Genomic DNA, 8,334 nt, shown 5'->3' with positions numbered 1-8,334 from the left:
TTAATATAATAAGGAAAATATAGAAAACGTGTGAAAAGAAAGACAATAATGCCTAGAAATTAAGAAATTTTTCCGGTTCTTACACTCTCTCCACCTTAAAAGAATTTCATCCTCGAAATTTCTTATCTTCCTTCTCCAGGATACAAAAATTTTACTACTCCTTCTCACAGTCAAATTGAGCACCATACTTAGCTAACCAATCCGTACCCCTTTACTGGCCTGGCACAGTGAAGTCTTTAGTATAGTTTCTTCTTCCTTCCCAAATTGTAATTCTTATATGTAAGGCCCAAAGACAACCTAAGAGGGGGGGTGAATTAGGATGATTAAAATCTTAATCAAATTTATGCAATTTTTGCTTAATAAAATTTACCTTCTTTTCTAATAATGATCAATCAAGTAGATTAGAAGAAGAGAGCAATATTGATTCGAAAAACAAGTATAGATAAGCAATGAGAGTTTTATTAAACAAAAAGAATAAGATAGAATATCAAAACGATTGTCTACCAAGCTTTCCTCAAACTTGAAGACCAATCACTAGGTTGAGCAACTTCTCTTTGATGAAAGATGATCAACTAGATGTACAATGGAGGGAGCACTTCCTCCTTGCCCTAAGCCTCACTTAGTCAAGCTAAGAAGTTTTACAATCACTCAGATAACCCTCAACAAAGCTACACTAATGAAACTTTCAACCACAAGAGAAAAGCTCACAAGAAATTCACACCACTTGGAGAACAAATCTAGCTTTGGAGACTATTTTCTAGCTAAAATATCTCTTGAGATCTTGTAAACAAAGTGTGCAAAAGTCCTCTTCTGAATCAGAATCGTTTGTATTTAAAGGGAGCCGAAAATGGGCTTCATTAATACTTCCAACGGATAGAAAGCAGATGAAGAGTCAGCTAGCCGTTGGAGCTGTCGGACGTCCGACAGATTAGTCATCGTCCGAAAATCAGTCAAGTTGTTGTTCGGACGTCCGATGGGATTTTATCGTCCGAGCTTCTGTGTCCGAACGTCGTCCAGAGAGTTATCAAATCTTCATGGAATTTTTAGGACGTCCGATGAGATTGATGTGCGTCCGAAGCATGCGTCCGATCCTTCAGGACGTCCGATGAGATTGATGGAATTTTTAGAACGTCCGATCCTTCAGGACGTCCGATACTTCCTTACGAGCGTCCGACAGAGTCTTGGCAGAGAGTCATCAACATTTTGTGGAATTTTTAGGACGTCCGACACGTTCGATGTGCGTCCGAGGAGTACGTCCGATCTACCCGGACGTCCGATGCTTCCTCACGAGCGTCCGACAGAATCTTCTTCTTAATGATCTTCATCCTTTCGGACGTCCGACATGAGTGTCCTGTTTTTGCTTCTTCTTTTGGTTGATTTTCATTTCTTGACATATTCGTACCTGATTCTTTGATAGGCAAAAAACACTTATATTTGAAGAGAGTTAAATAAACATTTCAAAGTCCTTTGTGATCATCAAAACCAAGAATAACACTATTTTATTTGCTAGGAATAAATTCGGTCCAAGACCTCATGTTGAGTTGGATCCGATTTATAGAGTCTAGGCTCACTATAACTTAAGTTGGTTAATTAGCTTTTATTGGGTTATGTTGGGCCAGCTTAAAGCCTTCATTGGATCGATTATAAGCTGACCATTAGATAGTGGATTTGAGTAGTGGAATCGGGCCAAAGGCCTAGCCTAGCCGAGTTAGGGTTTTCAAGTCACTTTAGGTTTTCAAGTTGTATGGCTATATATAGCCAAGGCAAGAGACCTTCATAGGCAGTTTTGAAGATCAATAAAATTGTGAGTTTTCACTTTTCTCTTTCCAAGAGAGCCTCTTTGAATACTTGAGAATCTTCTCAAGTTATTCACCCGAATTTATCAATCGAGTATCTCCTTGATTGTGGCGTTCTACTACTTCCAATTTGGTTCGTTAATTCGAGTAGATACGGGTTGAGATAATATCAAAATTGTTCGTGACTTCTAGGGATTAATTGGGTCAAATTTTCGCTGCCTAAGCCATGGTGTTTTGGTTGTCTAGATCGGGGTTTCACATCAGGCCAGTCCCCCCCCTCGAAGCTCTCCCTTTTTCCTTGCTGTTTTTTCTTGCCGAAGCTTTCCTCCAAGTTTTCCCAGGTTCGCTTTTTCTGGTTCTTTCCTCTTCAGCCGCTGTTCCCAAAACCTTTTCCAACTCTTTCCTAATACCCTAGTCGTCAGCTCTGCCTTCTACTCTCCCTCTGCCCTCTGTTTCTCGTTCTCTCCTTTGCCGAAGACCTTTTTCTCTGTTTCTTAGCCTTTTTCTTCCCTTAATTCCTTTTCTCAAGCCCGTAGCTTCCTTCTCACTCTCAGCCCGTCACTGCCCCCAGCCCCGTCTGGCCTCTCCTTGCTCTATTTCCTCGCTCTCTCGCTCTCTCCTCGATCCGCAGCTGCCAACTCTTTCAGTTGCTTTTCTCAACCTTCCTTCCTAACCCTAACCGTCACTAGCTCCCTCGTTCTTTTCTTTTGCTCTGCTTTTTCCTCCTTAGCCCAGCCGCCAACCCCCCTCTCTTTTTCGGCTGTCAAAAGCCCCCTTTGCTTATTTCCTTTTTCCGTTTTTCCAGCTTTTTTTGTTTTCTTTTTTTTTTTCAAAAATCCCTATCCTACCAGTGTCTAAACACCTCATGTGACAGCCCCACCTTTCCCTAAGGCGAACCAAAGGGGTTAGCGGACTGCCTGCCCAGCTCTCGCCAGGACTACGGGCAGTTACATGCGATCTAGAACGTTTCGGGAAAGTAAAAGCGCGCTCGGCCAAGCCACAAGAACCAAAATAACAAAAATAATAAGAAAAATGAAAACGATGAATAATGCCTGGAGTGTTAGAATCCGAAATCCCACCAAACATTAATACATAGCAATTCAACATTTACAACCAAAACGGCATGTCAAAAGCTATACATAAGGGATACACATATTCAGTTTGCCATTCAAAAGATGAACCCAATATACATTAGGGTTTCATGCAAAGAGCTATCAAAATAGACATATACATGGCTCAATTTGGCAACCAACAAGTGTAAGCTTCCAAAAGTGATTAGTTTCCTGTAAGGAAAACAAATGGAATGGTGTGAGCTAAAGCTCAGTGAGCAACTATCACACAATCAACCAAGATCACTTAAGCATAAACGTTCATTGCAAATATTCAGATAAGAAGCAAAACAAGTCGGTAAAAGGATACGGACGGCTCTCAAGAGCCCATTTCCACGCTTACATTCTTGATCCAACCTCATTGACCCTCCGTCAATGTTAAAAGTACCAAACCGTAGACTTCACTTCACTTCCATTCCTTCCACCCATCATACCCCAACCGGGCCCGCACTCCAAGCAGTAACTTTAGGTGATACTCGAGTACACCGGAACCAAGGGTCTCATTACCACAAGATTCCCATTTCAGTCCCCGTGGCTAGTCAATGTTCACGACCAAGCCCTCGCTGGCTCGATTCAATTGAATGCCAACGGGGTCGAGCTCAGTACAGTAGGGCCGTTGGATACTCGTCCAACCAACACCCAAACAATTTCCATGAATGAAATCCAAGAATTCATATAGCAGTACAGTAATACAGTGAAACGGTAAACAATCGGTCACAAGAATAAAAGGAATGAGGGCGGTCAAGTACACCCTCACCCTAATCATTTCCAATAGCCAAACAAGCCTTCAAGGCATCACAATCACATATAGCAAAGCCACATTATAAATCCAAGTGAGTAGTATACTCACCAATTAAGCAAGTGAGGTTTCATGCACCGTCGTCCCTAGTACGTCGTGCACTAACGTCACGTCCTAGAACATGTAAACAAATACCATAAGACTCGATAACGAGTCATAAAGCCAAGCCCAACACAACCCCAATAGGGTTTCATATGCATATATAAGTATATAAGCAAACCAGAAAATCAAGAAATGGAACTCATTTGTCCCAACAACAAAAACAGGTTTTGGCTTCCAAATGCGGTAATGGCACAAAATGCGCTACGCTCATCGGATGAGGGTGTAAGACCCACCATCGCGAAGCTAAGAGACAGGGCTACAACAATGTAGAAGGCCACTCAGTCCAAATCCTAGTACAACTAGGTCAAAAATACAGAAAACCAACCCAGAACCGTAATTGCAGGTTCCCAAATCACACAAAACTGTAATCAGTCCAATTCAGTCTATACAGGTCCAAATGCATTGATTCTGAAGGCATATGATAGCTAAGACATCAAGCTACATTTCATCAGAAGACACCAACAACAAAATCCAAACCAATTCCAGTCAAAACAGACGATTACAATCACAGTTCGCACATTCTGATCACCCAGAACAGCAACAGTAAAAACGGCATAAATCACTCTACACTACTCCAAATGCCCTGAAATTTTGTAGGCACTTCAAACTCATCAATACCTATAACTTTCATGTTTTGAGCAAAGTCCAATTCGGCCTCTAACCCTATGATCCAAAACCGGACAGAATTGGGGGTTATCAACCCTAACTTTTCTCATTTCAATCCAAACCCAAAATTGATTGCAATTTCCTATCATATGCACCTACTAGAGCCATAGCCCCTTATTACCAACCATAAAAAATAACCACACCATCAAGATCACATAAAATCAGAAAATTCCTCAAAAAAATAAAAACTTAACCAAATCACTTCAAACCAAGAAATAAACCACAATTTCTAACACAATAGCCACCATTAGGCATAAATTCAACATCATTAGGTGTAAGAGGATAGTCAATCACTACTTACCAAGTAAACAAGAGAGAGGAAGTGGTAGACCACCTTAGCTCCTCCAAAAAACTTCACTAAGCAACTCACTAGCACCTAATGGAAAGCTTTTGTGGAGTAGAAACTAGTTGATGCAATTTGTTTGGAAGATTGAGCTAAATGGAAGCTTGAAATTTGAAGCAATTCTCTTCCTTCTTGAGCTTGAGGAAGTCGGCCACCAATGAGTGAAAATAATGAATTTTTGAGGTAATTTTTAGATATTTAACCACTTAGTCAAAAGGTCAAAAACATGAATAGTAAGTCATAAAGTCCACCCAATGGAAAAATGACACTTGGCACACTAGTAAATGCATTTCTATCCTTTGGTCACCTCTCACATCAATCACCTCACACTCCTCTACTTATCTCTTAACACCCGATAAATTTTACACAGTATCCGAAACTTAACCTTATTGGCCGAATTTTTCCGAACTTTTTGCACTAGTGGGGCCCACGTCCATAATCGATCCGTAATTTTTCAAAAACTACCCAATGCTAGAAAAATCATCTAAAAACTATAATTACTCATAAAATCCACCAAGATAATATTCCTAGGCCAGAAAATGCAGAAAACATGCAATTAAAGGGGAAAAACCCTAGGAAAATTATTAGGGCAATTATGGGTTCTCACACCTCACCATCTAGATAATGTGTTGTGCAAGACAAAAAGGGACACTTGTCCCTATTGCATATTCTCCACTTGTCTAGCATGCAAATTTCCACCTATTTCACACATTTCCCTTATTATATTTTTGTATATTTTCTCTTTTTCTTTTTTTTTGATAAAGTTTAATACTAAAACTTTAAAATAAACATTAAATGACTAATGAGTAAAATGTATAATAAAATAAAATAAAATAAAATAAATAAAGCTAAATTAAAAACAAATTGATATCCAAAATGCATAAAAAGATGTCTAAAAATGAAACCCATGAGATTAATAAGTACAGCTAGATAATCATTAATAACAACTAAAAAATAATGAAAAATAAGGCTAAAGAAAAATTTGGTGTCTACAGGTGTTGCTTGTCGGATGGAAAAGTAAGGAAATGTAGGGGATATGCTGTCCAAATTTTGGGAGTGTTGGATTTCTTCGAGTTTGGTTTGGTTTGGGATATATATAAGAAGGGATTTTGGGGTTGTTCGAGCCCTGGGTCTTCATGTTACCTTTTCGTCCCAAAATCATGTTTTGCACACTTGCATGAGTAATTATTTGGCAAAGTCTATGACTTGTAGTCGATCCTCATTTGTGTATTTTATTTACTGGATTTGTGGCTGTGGGAACCATAATTGTTTACCTTGGTTATTCTAGGGTTTCTTGGTGATTAGAGCCCTACTTTGGTTGAAACTTTTGAAGTATCCTTGCTTTAACTGGTGAGTGTACCACTCCCCTAAATTATTGCTAAACTGGCTATCTGTACTTGTAAATTATTATTTAAATGTCTTTACCGACTGTTTATTTTGTACGAGACGAGTGTGTACTTTATTGCACTCATTCTCTGCCCTGTGTGACTTGTTTCCTGTATATACTTGAATCTGTTACCTGCGCCTGTTATAATGTCGTTTGGAAGTGCATCCAACGACCTTCCTGTTAAATCTGAGCGCTCAACCTCATGGGGAGTCAATTGGATCAAGCCAGTAAGGGCTTGGTCGAGAAAATTTGACAATCCATGGGTGCCTGTTCCTGGAAAATCTTTGGGTATTGGAGACTCTAGATTTCCGGTATACTCGAGTATTACCATTACTGTTCTTGTTTGGCGTTCGGGCCCGGTAAGGGGTATGTTTGGTGATCGGGATTTTGGCGTAAGCGGGGTCTACGGACATGTGTGTTTCATTAAACGTTTACGGAGGGTCAACGAGGTTGAATCAAGTATTGCAACGGGGGTTTGGCTCCTGAGAGCCACTTGTATCCTTTAAATTGTGGTGTTCGTTCATTTCTCTTATTTGATGTGTATACGTGCCTTAAAAGTGTTTTCTCATGATTTCTACTGTTTATACTTTTGGTACCTCATTGACCTTCTAGCTTACCCCGTTCCGTTATCTTTGTTTTCCTTACAGGGAACCATCTTTTGGAACTTCGATGTTTTGAAGAATGAAATGAGCTAGTATAAATACTCTTTTGTATAGCTCATCGGGAGTTGAAAAATCCTAAATGTACCTTGATCCAAATATTTCCCTTTTGACTTGTAAATTACAAACGTATGTATATAAAACTGTTTAATCATGTTCATACATTTTATTTGGTTTGGAAATGTTATTCTCTAGAGTTATAAAACGTTATCTGTATTTGATTGGGTTCTGGCTGGATTGTGACGTGGCAGCGGCACTTCCATTTTGTTTTGATTTCTCGTGGGAACGTTGTACCAAAGATTGATTGTATCTTTTAGTTCGGCTCAATTGGGTTCTAAATGTTCATCTTCTCGAAGTTCCTTTGAGCGGTTGGTAGGGTTTACGTTTTTTCCCGATCCGTAGTCCCGGCGAGAGTTGGGCAGGCGGTCCGCCGAACCCTTTGGTTCACCTTAGGGTGAGGTGGGGCTGTCACAAATTTGCAACCTGATTATTTGTGACTTTTGTATGCTCTGTATGAAATGAGGGTGTACTTTATCACATTCGTTTCTCTCATCTGTCTGTTTTGGTTCCTGTATACGTTTGAATCTGTTATCTGTATCTGATATCTGTATCTATTTGATGTCGTTTGGAGGTTTGTATCCAACGACCCTTCTATGATCTCTGAACTCAAATCCGGTGGCTAGTTGCTCGAGTCGAGCCGGTAAGGGCCTGGTCGATTAGATAACGAGTCACGGTAGTCTGTTTATGGGAAATCTTTGTGTATTGGAGACTCTGGATTTCCGGTATACTCGAGTATTACCACCCACTGTTACTGTTGAGGTGTTCGGGCCTGGCAAGGGGTATGTTCAGTGGACCGGATTTGGTGTATAAGTAGGGTCTACGGTCATGTTTGTTTCTTCGAACGTTGACGGAGAGTCAATGGGTTATGATCAAGCACTGCAATGGGAATTTGGCTCCTGAGAGCCACCTGTATCCTTTCTATTTGAGGTGTCTATTCATTTCTCTATTTGGTGTGTATATCTGACTGTTGAAAATGAATTTCACTATTTGATATGTACTTGTGGTACCTCATTGAGAGTAAGCCCACCCCGTTCCCGTTACCTTTCATTTTCCTTACAGGGGACAATCTTTGAAATCACGATTTTGGAAGGAAGGGTCGAGCTAGTGTTAATGTTCTTTTGTTCAGCTCTTTCGTAATCGAAAACTTTAGTTGTAGTTTGATCAAGTATCAAGTATCACATTTTGATTTGTAAAGTTTTCAATGTATGTATCTAAGTGTTTAACGTGTACATTGAGTGTACTGTTAGGATGATACATTTTATAGCTTTTGTGATCCTTACTTGTAACCATTGAACGATCGGACGAGCGTGGCGTTTGAACAAGAAAAGAAAACATTTGGTGGGAAATTGTTCACAGAATCTGGCCGCGTATCCGGCCAATTCTTGGCCAGATATATGGCCGGATTAGCAGGGG

This window comes from Coffea eugenioides, unplaced genomic scaffold (genome assembly GCF_003713205.1).
Source record: "Coffea eugenioides isolate CCC68of unplaced genomic scaffold, Ceug_1.0 ScVebR1_119;HRSCAF=520, whole genome shotgun sequence".
Taxonomy (NCBI): domain Eukaryota; kingdom Viridiplantae; phylum Streptophyta; class Magnoliopsida; order Gentianales; family Rubiaceae; genus Coffea; species Coffea eugenioides.
The sequence above is the reverse complement of the archived record's forward strand: the minus strand, read 5'-3'. Positions refer to the sequence as shown.